Source organism: Fistularia commersonii, chromosome 3 (assembly GCF_037954325.1).
Source record: "Fistularia commersonii isolate RoL2024-O1a breed Wild chromosome 3, RoL_Fcom_v1.0, whole genome shotgun sequence".
NCBI classification, from domain to species: Eukaryota; Metazoa; Chordata; class Actinopteri; order Syngnathiformes; family Fistulariidae; genus Fistularia; species Fistularia commersonii.
The window spans coordinates 17430601-17447162 of NC_141286.1; positions in this window are offsets into that span (position 1 = coordinate 17430601).

Sequence of the window (16562 nt, forward strand, 5' to 3'; positions counted from 1 at the left end):
TTGCCTTTAAACTGTCAACATTAAAGTTATACCCTCGTCCTGCTTTGAATTTTACAGGAATCCATAGATTTTTAGGCTAAAATGTGATGAGACTGTCGATTATCCAGTAGTAGAAGGAATCCTACACACCCATAAAAGGTGATTCCCTCTATTAAGTTTTACCATCAGTAACAGTCTGAGACTCAATAGTAATGCATTCTGTCATCATTTATAGTTCAGCTTTTTCCAAGTGATCAGTGCCTGAAATTTCATTGAGAGCAGATTTTAGTGTTGGATGGATATTTTATTGAAAGAAACGACATAGATAATTGGATTAATAACATTTTCCAATGTCAGCGCACAGAAAAATGGAGATTGGCATACAGAAGACATTAAACAAAGTCAATATGTTTTGCAGTTGAGCGACTAGGAATACATTGCTTAATCGTCTTGTAACCAGGCTGTGTTTGTTGTGCATTTTCCATCAAGATCTGTACGTCCTAAGAAGTATTGCAACTTAATGTACAATCTACCCATGATGTCATTTAATGAGGATTGCTGGTTACGATGGGTTAAATGAAAGTCTTCTGTGAACAATTTCATGTCTTTTACCATTAACACTGTCTCTACAAGTGATACAACTAGCTTGTCAATACTAAGTTCTTGTGACAGAAAATGTGCCAAAATGGAAGTAAAATCTAATGAATATGATTTAAATGTGTGGTATTAAATGGTTGCATTGACTGTTGCATTCACTGTTGCATTGAGCTACACTAGCTGTCAAGTAAACAAAATTGAATTTGGCTTTAAATATAGAATTGGTGCAATTTTCCATGATTAATAACCCACAATGACAGAGAATGTGCCATTGGTCCATGCAGATGACAGACACTGATAATTAATTGGATTTTTTTCCCTGAATGAATGAATCATTTGTGTATTTATAGGAACCATGTGTGGACTCCAGTGGAAAATAACTGTTCAGAGGAGCTTAAACACATCAGCGGTGTGACGCTGAGTCGGAGGTCAAAAATGCTGGAAATATAATCCGTAAAAATCTGGTTTATTTAAGAGTTTGTTTTTTCTTCATTGTAAAAGCCACAGGTTTTTGGTGGTCATTGTGATGTATGACAGACGAAACAATAAAAAATGAAATCTTTAAATCTGTAGCCAGGTGGTAAGTCTATTTCGAGATAATTTTCTTAAGGTTGACACAGCTGCCAAAGTTTTTTCAGTGTTGGTCAATGCTTGGTCAACACCTTGCATGGTGGCTCTGCCGTGAAAGGGTGAATAATGGAAAATGTAACATTTTCCGTACCATACCTTGTAAAATATTATTGGACATAAAAAATTAAATGACAATCTGTTTGAATTTTGGCAAGAACTTTACTTTGAAAATCAGAGGTTCACCCTGACTATTTGGCATAAGCAGCTTTTTCAGGTTTGCTCTTATTCGAGGCGCAAGGTAATATTAGTTTGATAACACAGAATTTTAGAATTGTAATTAGATAACGTAAAGTTTTCCATCCATCTCTGTCTATTGTGTAGGTATGTTTTGAATTATATTGGAATGTATCTGGTGATATTTGATGTAGAGAGAATATTGGTGCAATGCGCCAATATTCTTATTGTGCTAAGCTAAATAACAGAGATTTAGTGTCTGGGTCAGGGATGAGCAAATTTTTTGGATCAGGGGCCGCACTGACTTTTAAAATTTGACAGACGGGCCGGGTTACCACAAGATACGATACATATTAAAAAAAAACGCATTTGTTAACAGAACATATCAGACTCATCTGACATCTGCATTGATAATAAAACCAGCTCGGTTTTTAAGGCTCTGAAGTTTGCTTGCAACAAACCAGTTTTTCCCTTGTAGCTTCATGTCCAGCTCATCCATGTGAGTCAGTATGTCCACAGTAAAGACTACATCACAAAGGCAATCTGTGTCATTCAGCTCAGGAAAAGTTTTCTCAATTAGCTCCTAAAATGAAATAATCTCCTGTTTGAGCTCCCACATTCATTGATCCAATCATTCAATCCTTCACATCAAGTAAGAATTTTGTCCCGATCTTTGGCGGGCTGGATTAAAAAGGCAAACGTGCCGGATGTGGCCCGCGGGCCGTAGTTTACCCTCCCCAGTCTATCTCTAGACAACACACATAGTATTACCATTGTAAATGTGGCTAACAGAGTAATTACTTTAATAGGTTCCTTTCTGCAGATGACAACACTTTTTTAAGATAAAATCCCACAATCTTTAGAAAAAATATATCTAGTGATGTCATATATAGAGATATATGCAACTTTTTTTCATTTTGCTGAGCATCATGCATCATGCTGGTCTGCATGGTCTTTGCACAGTGTGGTCTGGATTACTATGATGTTTTAATAGCAAAATAGCCTCATAGTGAAACCTAAGCGTATCTCCTGAAGCGGCTATGATGCAACAGTATCTCAGATAACCATCAGGCTCCTCTAAATATCAGACAGCTGTTAGCTGTGTGGCTTGACTGCCACGCCCTTCTCTCCAGACCAACTCCAGCCCTCTGCCCCTCCCTCCGGTAATAATCTTACCTCCCTTATGATTCTTTCACACATGTTAGAATACGTGCCTATACACACACACACTCACAAACACACACACACACACTCACACACACACTCACACACACACAAACACACACACACACACACACACACACATATACCAGATAATGCGGCTGGTCAAGGTCACACGTTTTCAGTATACTTAAAGTAATGTGTATGTGAGCAGGATGATGTAATAGCACTGTAATGTCACGCCTGGCTCTCACCAGAGCAACTCTATTGTCTGTGTTCATTTGAAGGGGCAGTAGTGGATTTGAGCTTCAATTATGTCAAACTTGTGTCACATCCATACATTCACTAATAACAGAGTCTAAAAAATACACAAACTGTTCACTGATACAGCAGCAAATGTCAGCTGATAATAAAAGCATTAGAGATCAATATATTTATGCGGTAAATTCCTGATCGGTTTGTTGCATATACATTTCCATTCCAGGTTTCTAGCTGAACAACAGTGTTGTACAGACATGTGGTTGAATGTAATGTAATTTCAATAGCAGGTCATGCAATGGAACCATTTGATTCATACATATAACCAGCTGGCTCTGATATTGTTCTGTTATGAGGTTTTGTTGTTAAATCATCCAAATACAACACATTCCGAACTTCCATATCTATGTAGAATAACATATGGTATTAGATATCTATATGATATAAGTTGAGTGTAAACTTTATTAAATCAAAGTCTTAATAGAGGGGGACTCAAGCAAATACATTCCTTCAGCTGTAATCAATAGATCAAATTCAATAGTGTACATTGTTTACATCCAGGCTTGGTAAACTGATAGTTTTTGACATAATTGGTTTGTATTGTCTTTATTTTGCTGTCCATGTCCATTTCTCTCTGATATCCTTTTTCAATACACTATTTAATTTCCCAATTTGAAAGCCGGCAAAAGAAAAATACTTTTACCTTATTAGTCATCTTTCATCTTAATTTTTTCTTTCTGTGAGGGCTTATAGTCCATCTCCTTTTCTTGCTTTCTCAGGCTTATTCTAGGGCTTTAGGCCTAATACCTGCCAGATTATCTATGCCTTAAATTTTCTTGTCGCCAAATGTCGAATTGCCACAAATTTGTGCTTTGTTAAAAGAAATTATACTACATTTTTACAGCAAAAGCTTTTGTAGCACTAATATCAGAGGAGCAGTTTGCATTGACTAAAGGAGGCTCACTAAACTCTCTTGTGGCTGTAAAAAGACATTCACAAGTGATTTGGATACTTTGCTTGGTTTTAAAGGACAAATAATTTCCAGAAAGCCTTGCTTGATAATGTGTTGGCATAACACAATAGGTTTGATAATAAAAGAAAAATATTTCTCAACAACCACTTAAAAATCATCACTAGTTTTTTTAAATTACTTGAAACCCTGAACATGAAGTATAAACTGTATGCATAACAAAAATCTTCCTTATTTCTACCAGCATGCTTGAACGGATATTCTTCTTTTATTTATTTCTTCACATTTGCAAATGACCATTATAAGTTGATGCCAAATAGTTTGCTTGTTTCAATATAAAATGGCAAAGGTTACGCTTTTACGGGCACATGTAATTAAAAGCCTTTGGCTTTGGCTTCATAAAACCTGTTAACTGAAATATAAATTCTTCAAGTTATCTAAAAACATTTTGCTGCAGGAAATTTAGAATTAGTAGTAAGACCTATTTACTACATATTACAACACTTTAATAAATCATAAATCAATTTTTGAGACAATGGGATTGAAAATTTAGTTATGAGCTTCGATGACTTATTTATATTCATCACTCTTTTATCCTATTGCTGTTACCCTTTTTCTGTTATTCATTGAGTGTAAATGAAGTTAAAAAAAATATTTAAATGAAATAATACCTCAGCATTTAAGTAGTTGTCAAAACCCCTCTCGTTGACAACGGGACAACAGAAGATTCAGAAAGAAACTTCATGTCAGTGGTTGCAGAGATAGAACGAGAAAGAACAGTGATAAACAGCTGACTCAATGGTATTGTAAAGACTTCAGATAGTGTTTTCTTTCATCATCCTGGATGTGTGTCTGTGCATTGGTGAGTACAGGAGGCTCCATATAAAAGGGAGCAAGGGTTGAGCCTCTGTAATGGAAAGCACATCTGCAGAGGGGCTCAGGTCACGATCAATAATCACCGCTCAATTATTAATGACTTCATGTTCTCCAGTTTGCAGTCACCACACATGCTGCTTGTCATGGATGCAAAAAAAGTTAAATTAAAATTCCATTCCTGTCATTAGATAGGTGACATTAATTGTCAAATTGTGTAAATTCTGAGGGCTCCTTCATCCTCTAGATAATCATCTTCAGTGCAGTTTATAGTTCAACACGAAGTCATCTATTTTAAAAGGCTCGAAAGTTAAGAGAAAGGAAATTAAGATGATCGGAGAAAAATCTTTCGTGGAAAATGTTTCAATTGTATTTCTTTAAAGAAAGGGAATTTATCAATTTTTAAAGCTTGTTTCATAGTCATATAGATAGAGCAGGAATGACTGAAAAGAAAAATGAATAGAAAAAATAACAAGCATTTATAAAATGAAATGTTGTTTTCTTAATATATATATTTAAATGTATATTCATACCTTTACATATCTTGCAAATATCTGCTGTCAAAAACTGAAAACACTAAATTGCCCTTAAACAGTACAAAGAAAATCACTGGATGGGGAGAGTCATCAAATTTGGCAGTAATAATTACAGTAAATGAACATTCAATAAGTAAACATTTTTATAAAGCAAATATCTGAAAGTCAGATTTCTATGATTTATACTTCACCAGACATTTATTTGATACACATAAAATGATAATTTGAAAAAGTCAGTTTTCTATAATTCATTATTCTGTATAATGCATCCCCTCTCCAGGTAGTCATATCATAGCCATTCAGCCCCTGCTTGTTGATTTGGCTGCTCTTCAAAACTCTATTTATGGTGGACTGTACATCTGAGAGCTTCTTGGCAGGAATCAATACAGGAGCAGCTTACAGTAAGCAGAGACACACACCGCTGGTCCTTCTGTTGGCTCAGCATTGTTACAAAAACACTCCTGACAGAGGGATTATAAAACAGAACATCAACTAACAGGCCGAGAGTGCTAAGTGTAAGTAATATGCCCCTGTCCCATGAAAGAAAACGCTGACACAGCAACCTTTTACGACTGCCCACTCATGATCCTCCTCCATCACTGTGACAATATTGTTTGCGCTGCCTTTTTCCCCATTTCTCTTCCCGCCAGCATATCAGTAGCTTGTGCATGAGAGGAATGTAGGATCAGCTACCATCATACTTGTATGTCCTGTGTGTGTGTGTGTGTGTGTGTGTGTGTGTGTGTGTGTGTGTGTGTGTGTGTGTGTCGGCCGGTCCCTTGCTCATAAAGTTACAACTGGATTTTGTCTTTTTAAAATTGAAATTAATAGTCTCTGAAATGTTAGTGTCAAAATTATGTAAAATCCTATGTATGGTAAAAACTAGTAATATTATTGTAATTGTGATTATCATTGGCCATATATTTACTATCCAATAACCCATCCGGTTTTTGAGGGGTTAGGGTTAGGGTTAGGGTTAACTGGGTTAAGATTGAAATGAATGGTGCTGCAATTACAAACATTTATCATCTTAATCATATTTCCTTCACCAGCCTTAGTTGCTCAGAGAAAAGGACTTATCAGAACTGTGGCTCAAATAAGCAGCGGCTGCTGTTGGATTGCTGAGAGCACGGAGAGAGACGGAAACTGCAGGGCCGCAAATCAAAGCTGTGTGAAATAAAACACACAGCGTAGCTGCAAAGAGCAGAAGAAGCTGCAGCCAGTGGTCTCTGTGTGGACTGCTTACTTGGCCTGACATCTCTCATGTTACATGATAGTTTAGGGATATTAATAAACAATGCTTTAAATGTAATATCCAGAGGGATGAACTCTACCTGAAATCTTAACCCAGCTAAAATAACTTTTAAGCAGCAATTTTTGGAGTAAACAAAGGGTTGTTGGGTGAAATAGATTTTATATGGTAGACCAAATGTTTCCAATGCAACCACTGAGCAAATGTACTGATTCATGATCCCACTCCTCACACAAGTGGTCAAACTATATAAAACACAGATACAGTTACAAGTTTATCAAGTATGAAATAGTCGAACTCTACCACCTTTTTTCCTTTTGTCTTTGAATGGTTTCCTACATTTGTAATAATCTCATGAGTTTGGGGTAATTTTCTTGCTGTTTTGAAAGTAGTCCTTTGCTACTGTTTTGTTATAAACTTGAAAGCCGTCATAAAAAGGAAATATTGTATAATAGTGCTTCACTAGTTTCTTTAAAAATATATATATTTTTACCATTTTTAAATGTATTAATGAAAACTGAGAATAATCAAACTGATATATAAAAGATTCTAAGACATTAGTTGCAGTTGTTCACAAATTTGTGATAATCTTCCTGCAAAGTCAAGCATTAAATTCTACACTTGAACAATGACTAATACTAGTTAAATGGGTGTAACAGTATAACATTTACATTTTTTTCTGCGCTGAGTACATTCACTTTTACGTATTTACATATTATCTATCTTTTTAGTGCGGCCCTCGCAAACATTTGCATTTGCATATTAACGTCCTCCATTGCATAAAAGTTGTATTTATTTATTCACAACCTTAAGATTGACTGTCTGTTTCATATGTGTCTTGCAATGTTGGTATTATTCACGGCAGAAGCTGCAGCAGTGATTGTCTGAATGTATAGTGCATTTTAAAACTTTATTACTCTTATTGTTCCTATTTGCGTCCATACATGCTTGCCTTACTGAATGCGTAAAAGATGCAGCAAATTGGTTATCGCTTTCCTAATAATGAAAACATTCCCTGAATACTGGGTATATTGTTTCCAATAATTGATATTAAATGAAGTACAAAATTCAAGATTTAAATGATAAAGAGTTAGACATTAAGAACATGGAGCGTCACACAAATAACCCCTGAGATAATGTACTGTATCATAGGTATCAAGTACAATGTCTAGCTATATCTATGATATTAAATAACCCCTTTCAGTTCTATTACATGTATCTTAGTTGAAAATTTCCACTCTGACTTTTTTCTTAAAATGCTAATCTGTGTATTTTACCTTAGGTGAAAGAAAGTACAATACAGGGTTTTCATATCAGTGGGGCTAAATAATCAATATCACCATTTATTTGTAAATTTTAAATAAAAAAATGGAATCTACACTCTGCATGTGGTCAAAAATTATTTTCTTTTGCCTAGATACTACATTTATTTTTATGAATATATCAGTTTTCTAATTTGCTAACATCCTCGCCAAATTTACCTCACTAAGAGGATGCAGTTGCAAGAAATTATGAGCAATGCATTCTCATTATTTAAAATTCTATTTTAGCTAGACCATCAAAGCTTGCCTGCAAAATCAGCAAAAAACGACGGTATTTTCAAAAACACCAAGAAGAACCTTATGGAAGAGAAATGTAAAAATAGCTTCTTTACATCCTGATATTTCACCTGTGCCTCTTCTGAGATGAAACCTGAGCTTTCTTGCTTCCTGATTGTCCCTAACTCATCACTCAACCAGCATACAGTTGGATGTGAGACATCAATGAACACAGAGAGATGGATGCTTGTGTGCACTGATGACTGTATGTGACTGATATTGGTCATGCATCAATATTTAGTGGCTCCATAGGGGATGTGAGAATGTCTACAGGGAGTAGGGAGGTACAACCATAGTTTTCATCTGAGAAGTAAAAAGGTCAGAGCTCTCAAAGGCAACTTTGACAAGGATGAACAAGGTTTTGCCAATGAGGGATAATTACATAGATTTCCTCATTGCCAATTGTGAAGATATTTTGATAAGAGACTTGGGAATGCTGGACTTTTGAGAATTTCTGTAACCACCAGCTTAAGCAGACTTCTGGCATTAATTACACATATGAGAAATGCCAAAATAAGTTTTGAACTGAGGCCACACTGAAAATGACCAACGTTAAAGTCCAACATATTTCTTAAAATCTAAGAAACACCATTGGCTTTCAGTTGAGTAAAATCACAACTTAAAAACTCTCATTCTCAGCTTAAGTCATTATCTCGATCAATGTTTGCTTTAGATATCCTAACAACGGCATTTGATATCAACACTGAAACAACACTGATGTCATGCATGACATTTTGATACAACTAATTGAGCAGATATTTTACAAGAGATTATCGTAACAGTGTACAAATCTAACTGTATGTAGGCAAGATGTTGATCTGAATCACACGCAGCTAATTCCCCCTCTCAGACAAATTTAGACAAATTATCAAAAAGTGCCATAGGGTTATGTGACAGCTTTTCCGTTTCAGTTTAATTAAATATTGCTATTGCTATTTGAAATCAGTTCCTGTAGTGAAGACGATTGTCTGGGGAGGTCAGATCTCTTTGCATCAGAATGAAGGCTTATTGACTGGATGATGACATTTTCCTGTTGCTCATATTCAAATCCAAAGAGGTGGTGAAGAAAAATATGCCAATGGCTAAATGCCTCATTCCAGTACAATGCCACTGTATATCTCCTGGTGACGCACAATCTCTGTTCGATTCTGCTGGGAAGTAACTAATTAGATTTACCTCAGTTATCTAAAAAAATATTTCTTGTACTTTGCTGAGGGTTTTGATTTGAATCTACACTATATTTCCACTCGACTACAGCTCAGACAGAACAACTCCCAAAGAATTACAATTGTTTTAAATAACAAATGAATTTCAATTAAAATATATATTTTAATATTACGGTGTTTGTATTGTCACTGTTTTATTTTATTGGAAAAAAATGTTTTGCATTCTGTGTGACATGCTTTATATAAAGTACACTGTGAAAAGAAATGATATTCAAAAATTAACATGATGCAATACTTTAAAATCATACTAAGTATTTGAAATGGATCAAACACAGATTGATATAAAATGTAAAATCAGTATGCTCTTACTTGTATGTTTTTAAACAAATAATGATACAACTACAATAATATAACACTGTCTGTATGTTTGTGATTCAAGTAGATTTTTCCGATAATTTTTATTTATTTTTGACAAGTAACATTTTCCATTCAAGAGTTTCACTCATACTGGAGTATTTAATGATGTCACTACATCTATTTATTCCGGAAAGAGATCTGAGTTGTCACTTTATGACTGCAGACTTTGTTTAAGTCAGTCGTTCTTCTGGAAAGCTGGAAAGCTCCACTTTTTCCCATCCAAACATTTTAGTTCATATCTTGACCAATAATTTCAGCATTGATGGACGTCTCCGATTATCTCTAAGCTTCACACTATCCATGTGCTTAAAAGGAATGCAGTTTAATCATCTCATCGTCTTGCTCCATGCATTTGTCTGTCTCGTCTGGGAGGCTGTCGGCCATGATGACTCTGTTCCCCTTCCCCAGATGGATATCAGTATTCAAGGCACAGATGAGGGAAAGATATAGTTTAACTGACAGATGGGGCAGTGATTCAACACCTCAATACGTGAAAGATTCTCCTGGAAATTAAAAACCTATTCCAAGTCAAATGGCATGTATTTTTTTTCCTACGTGTTTTTTTCGCCATCAAAATCTGATCAGTTCCACTGAATGATAGTGGCTTGTCAGAGAGCAACACACTTCCCAATTTCACCTGGGCTGGATTATAAGTGTAACGCACCAATTAACCAAGAGCAGGAGAGTTCTTGTCATGCAATTTGTACAAAATATCTATTGGAATAGAAACAAGCAGATATAATATTGATAACTAATCAGAAATAGATAAAGGATAAAGAAAGAATGAATGGATGAGCCCCCTGGGTACACTATTATAACATTATAAGAAAAAACTATTTCTAATGGGTGAATCGAAGTAATACTGTGTTGCAAAACATTCAGAAACATAACTGAAAATAGCTTGAGTTTGGGAAAAATAACAAGAAATAATGCAAAGACTTACTGAAACGTATTTGAAAATGTACCAAAATACTTGTTATCAATACAGCAGTATTGGTCTCATCGGTAATGCTGTCTCTTTTCTTCTTTCTTTTTTTCTGATTAGATACTTGCGAAAGACAAGCTCTAGAACAAATGTCATATAATTTATATGTTCAATGAGAGTAGCAGAATTGACTCCACTCTATATATTGTACAATGACCCAAAAGAGATCCAGTGGGACCTACACACATTACAACCTCAGAACAGGAGCAAGTTATTTCTCAGAGGAGCCATGTTACTTATCTGAATTGAGAATCATGTATCTCTGTATTGAGTGCAGGATTTCCCATAATGCTTTAGTATTCCCCATGAAGTAAGCGATGACTCTTGTTTTAGCCCACATCCTCTACTGCAGGGGTGTCAAACTCAAATACACAGAGGGCCAAAATTCAAAACTGGGACAGAGTCGTGGGACAACAATGATATATATTGAAAAAAATATTCCTCCAGATATAACGATGAACCGAAATAAGTTTTCCTTAAAAACTAAATATGGAACAAGCATAGCCAAGTCCTTGTAATTCTCATAATGTTTTGTGTCATAGTGTCTTCTTATGTTATATTCTTTCATTACACACTAGACAAACAGGTCTGTCCTTAATATTCATGAACAGATAATCTGCCTCCCACCTGTCTTGAAAGCCCCTGTTGTCCATTTTTCATTTGGCCATTTTTGTGGAGGGTGAAATTAATTTGCCCGATGTGACTCTAGCATGGTTGTTAATGACTGTCAACAGAAAAAAGGAACACTTGCGGGTTTGACTGCGCGCCAACATACTAGCAAAGCATTGTGGGATTTGTAGTATTAGCTTTACATGCGGTGAGCCAGCTTTAATGCGCATTTGATATTATCTTGCGGGCCAATTATAATTACACTGAGGGCCAAATTTGGCCCGCGGGCCTGAGTTTGACACAAGTGCCCTACTGCCTCCACAAGATGAACAGTGATTAGCGCCTCAGTTCATTTTTATTCAAGATTCTCACAATACAAGATACTTTTGCAAACACAGACACAAAGGGAGCATTCTACTTTTGCAACCTCCTAAGTGGCTCAAAGAAAGCTGAATGCTGCAGCCTGATAAAAAAAAAAACTCTCAAGTTAACATGATACAAATCAAGAAACCATCTACATCAGATTGATAAATCAGAGGCAACTTTAAGAAAATGTACTGCAAATGTATCGCACTTTTCAGTTAGTGCTTACAATGGTAGTGGTATATCCAGAGATAGTGGTCAATGTTAAAAATCCACTGTTTGAATTAGAATTGAACCACACCTATCAGTGTTCAATTATGTTGAGAAGTCACTCTTTTGGTATGGATTTTAACATTTGTGCATTTGAAGAGCCTGAATTCTGGTTCAACACAATAGCTCAGTAGCTGCTGTCATTATCTAAATCCTACATGAACCTACATGAGCCAAACTTTAACTTTAAAACGATGGTCATGATCAATAAATCGGTCAAGTTTGAATGTAAAACATTTAAGATACTTAATTCTGCAGGGGACAACACATCCCATCATTTGCATGAACACACTCATTAGTTCATTAATTATGTAGTCCTCCTAAGATACTTCCTGCTTTAAAGTTTAGTTTTATATTGAAATTGCACAGTTCACTGAAAAAACTGAGCTAAACTGATCTTTTTCATAGTTTTATGATCTTGGTCTCCTCGTTATCCTGTCATCCAAGGGTTCCACATGGGATTAAAATTAAATTGAGCAAATTGTTTCATTGACTGCGAAAACCACGAACCAGGCCTTTCTTAAACTGAATCCTAAGTTTCAGTGACTTGTGGAAAGAAAATGCAAAGACAAATCAAATAGATGAGTAGAACAATGTCATCTGTTCAAATAACAAATTGTATATCCTCAACAGGCTTTCACATTTTCGTCTTGCATGTGAGCAGTAGAGATTAATGGAGCGCAGACAAGATCTCAAAATTTAAACAGATATAAGTCATAAGACTGAGAAAATCTAATGGACCAACAGCCTTAATGCAAACCAGATCAATCACTGTTCACAATGTGGACAGTAACAAATGTTCAATAGGAACATTCAACACTATATGAAAAGTGTTTCAGTTTATAAAGTATACATTGTTAAGACCCGGTCTTTGGTGACATTTCTGACGGAAATAGAAATCAGAATGTTAACATCCTCCTGTGAGTGAGAACCATTGATGCTTGACAGTCGTTGCCTCTGGAAGCACAGCCTATGATTCTTCAGTGAATTCTTCGTAAGGTGAGAGTGTGTATCTTCCATGCACACACACACACTCTAATCTTACTTTGAATGAAGACATTAGCCACATCTATGCAATCTGTCAAACAACAAAACACTGTGTAATCAAAGCTATTTTAGGCATTTAACAAAAACTTATTTCAAGAAAAAATCTTAATTACTTGTGAAAAAGTTTTGGCTAAAATTCAGAGGCACCTGAGAATGGCTTATTTTTCCATTTTACTGGGGATCATAAATATTTAATTGAAACACCTGGTCTGGGTGGAATTGCAAGACATTTAGAACAAGTAATTCTTTTAAATAGTTGTAATATACTATAAAATGATTCGATATAACATGAGCTGTGAAAGGGCTAGAAAACTGCACTGAAGCATGTGTGTGTGTGTTACTTCAGCAGACGGATAATAGCAGCTGTCTAATCCTGAGGGAAATAGAGTGTTTGTTTCAGTTAACCACAGATTGCTCACTTCTCATATGCCACCGTTTTTCCTTTTGACCTCAATGTTGGATGAGATGGATGTAATCAAAGAGCTGCTTTATCCACCATATGCCTAGTTATGAAAAATAACATCACAAAGCTAACATATATATTTTGAGAAGGTTCCATTTATACATTAAACTTAGATTCATCTTTCATATGAAATGTTATGAAATCAAAGCAACCACAGACATCATGAAAGATTTAACCTCTAAATCCAGGTTCAGTAATTACAGTTAAACTTAATAACAATATTTTCCCTGGATAATTCCAGATATTTTCCAATTCATTTGATTCTTCTTTGCAAAGTTATTGTCTCTATTTCTAGGAAATAGTCAAATTTTTCAAAGTCAAATTTTGTCAAGTCAATGACATTTTGTCAAAGTCAAGTCAAATTTTTGAATTTGACTTGACAACGGTCATTGCATTTTCCATTGCTTTTTGAATCAGTAAAAATGAACACAAGAAAATCGAAAGCAGTTAGTAAAGGATTAATTGCCAATTTGAACAAGATGATATTTCTGGAACACTGACAGTCCCCTGTATAGTTTAGCTGGGAATAAAACAGTTACCCCTTAAACCACTCATAAAAGGAGTGACCATACTGAGTTGTACAAATGCATCTTTGATGCTTCATTTTTCCACTTCCCTGCTCAGAAAAAGGTTGTGCCTCCCAGCAGGTCTGCTTAGTCTGAAGCACATTCTCAGTGCAAAGCAACTCTCAACTTCAATTCACTTCATAAAAAAATGTAAACAGACAGGGATCAAACAGGAAGCCAGCAGACTTTATATAAATTAAAGGTGAAGTATGTGATCTGATGGCAAAAATAATTAATCAGGATGAGGTTATTATTCTTCAGTTCATGCATTAGCTGCAGTTTTACATGTTTCCTAAAAAGAGAAGGAGACAGAACTACTCCAGCTTAAAAGTTTTGCTTCACTGTCGTGGTTCAAGAAATGTGAGATCCAGAGGAAGCTGTCAATTTATGCATCGAGAACGTACTGTGATAATGAGACCACGGTCTTATGTTATATTATTCAGTCAGGTCGATCTAAGAACCTCAAATAACTTCCAAACAGGGAATATGAAATCAGATCTATTTTTAGTGTGGCTCAAAATCTATATTTACAAAAATACTCTTCATTCTGGCACTTAATGTCCTCGTTGGCTGAAGTGTATTTGTCGGGTAAAACAGGGCTTACTGGTATTGCAGTAAGTAGTGCCAGTATCTGTAATGCATTGATTTTACAAATATACACAAAGGATTGTCAGATAAATGATGCACTTATCCCTTTTATAGCAATGTTAACCAAACAGTGTGGGAGGATAGAAATCTGTGCTCAGTTTGTAATTCAGCCAGTTTACCTTATCATCCATCTGACATACCTGAGCAACGGTTAATTCTGGATATCTCATCATCAAACATGCAGATTTGACTGTCTTCTTGCTGCTAAGCAGCAGGATCACAATCAAACCCAGACCTTTTGTCCTCAACCACAGGGCTTGATCCTATATACCACAGATAGAGTTCACACATATATTGGACTTTTATTGATTCCAGGACTAACATCCACATGGGCCTCTAATCAATAAAGGCTGTGGCATCTCCAGCTCATGTAGACAAAAGGGACAGCAAGAGGAAGAGATGCAGAGAAGAAAGAACAACTAAAGCAATCTGATCTCACCCTACCCTCCTCCACTGGCTGCAGGGAGACGCACATGAGTGATGAGGCTAACAGGCTGCTAAACTTATTAAATCTCTCAGTAAAGTTTCTCACACGATGCAGGTAAATCTACCTAAACATCCACCCCACCAGCAACTACAGCTGGTGCATTTTATGACAGTGTTTATTTAATCACCCTAAACTGACCTTTGACCTGGGAAGAAAACTGAGCCGTGTGTCTGGTCTCAAACAGCTGCAGCTCCTTGTTTAAGTCACAAACAGTCAGATCAACAATCCAGGAAAGTAAACCTGGTAAAAGAAAGAGAACAACGTTATTTAATGTTCATCAGTTGGGAAAACTGAAACACAGCATGATGTCCTGCTTTTGGTTTCTTTGAAAGTGTGTTTGTTTTGAGATTTGTCAATAAGTTGCACTTTGTGTAATGTATTGCATATTATTTGGTCATCGTGGGTTAAATTGTAATTCAGTTACCCACAGCTTTTCATCCAGTTTCACTACATGCTGCTGTATTGTGTTATTGTATGTCTTAATTTGGTAGTTTGTTAAATCATATACAGTTCTCAGTGCTTCACAGTGTTACATTCTGTTGTAATTCGCCAAATTTTGTCATCTTGTATTACAACATATTACAGTATGTTACATTGTGCCACTTTCTAAAACAGCTGGTATGGCTTATAGTCTTACTTCGCAGGGTTTTACTTTGGGATGTGTTCATGTCAGTGTATTACATAACATTATAGTTTGCTAAAGTGGATTTATCTTTTAAGATTGATGTAGTGTGATACAATCGGTTACACTGTATTTCACTATATTGGACCTGATAAATTCAATATGCCTATTCTTCAGTCCATACTATTTACATGCATATTTCAGAGTTTTTTCATTTGAATGGTACATATTTTTGAGATGACATTGACTTGAATTGAACATTCACGAGCATCAAGACACAATTTCCCCACAAATATTCACATTTGATTAAATAAACCATGGATCAGAGATTTTTGACAAGGCAAGACTTCTTGGAGATTTATTCTCCAGCAGGTTAGACTTCAACCTGGGTTATAACAGCACTTCCAGGGTTACCATTTTCTGAAGTGAAGTAATATTAATTGCCAATGAATCGCTGAGGGTCAGATACTTATCTAATCTAATCTTCTGGACCTCTCAAGTGCTACTAGTGCTTCCCAGGGTTGAAATTAACACTTGAGGTGCTTTCAACCACATTTCTGCCCAACTTTGTATCGATTCCTAGGGGAGCGAGCCAAAGGATGTTTTCAATCTAAACTCAACACAAGGTCACATATAGGTTAGTTTCCAATCTTTTCAAATATTATTACCCTTTATTTTATGGCTTGAATAATATATCGTGTCTTTTAGTTTTACTCATGTTTCTTTGATTTTGTTTAAGTTTGTCAGTGCCTTGTCCTGTCTGAGTTAGTGCAATGTTTATAACATCTGACTGTGTGCTGTGAGGCATGTAATTGATAAAACAACATGAAATAATTAAAGATGCTGAAATTGGTGTCATATTCTCCTCATATATAACATACAATCAATTGC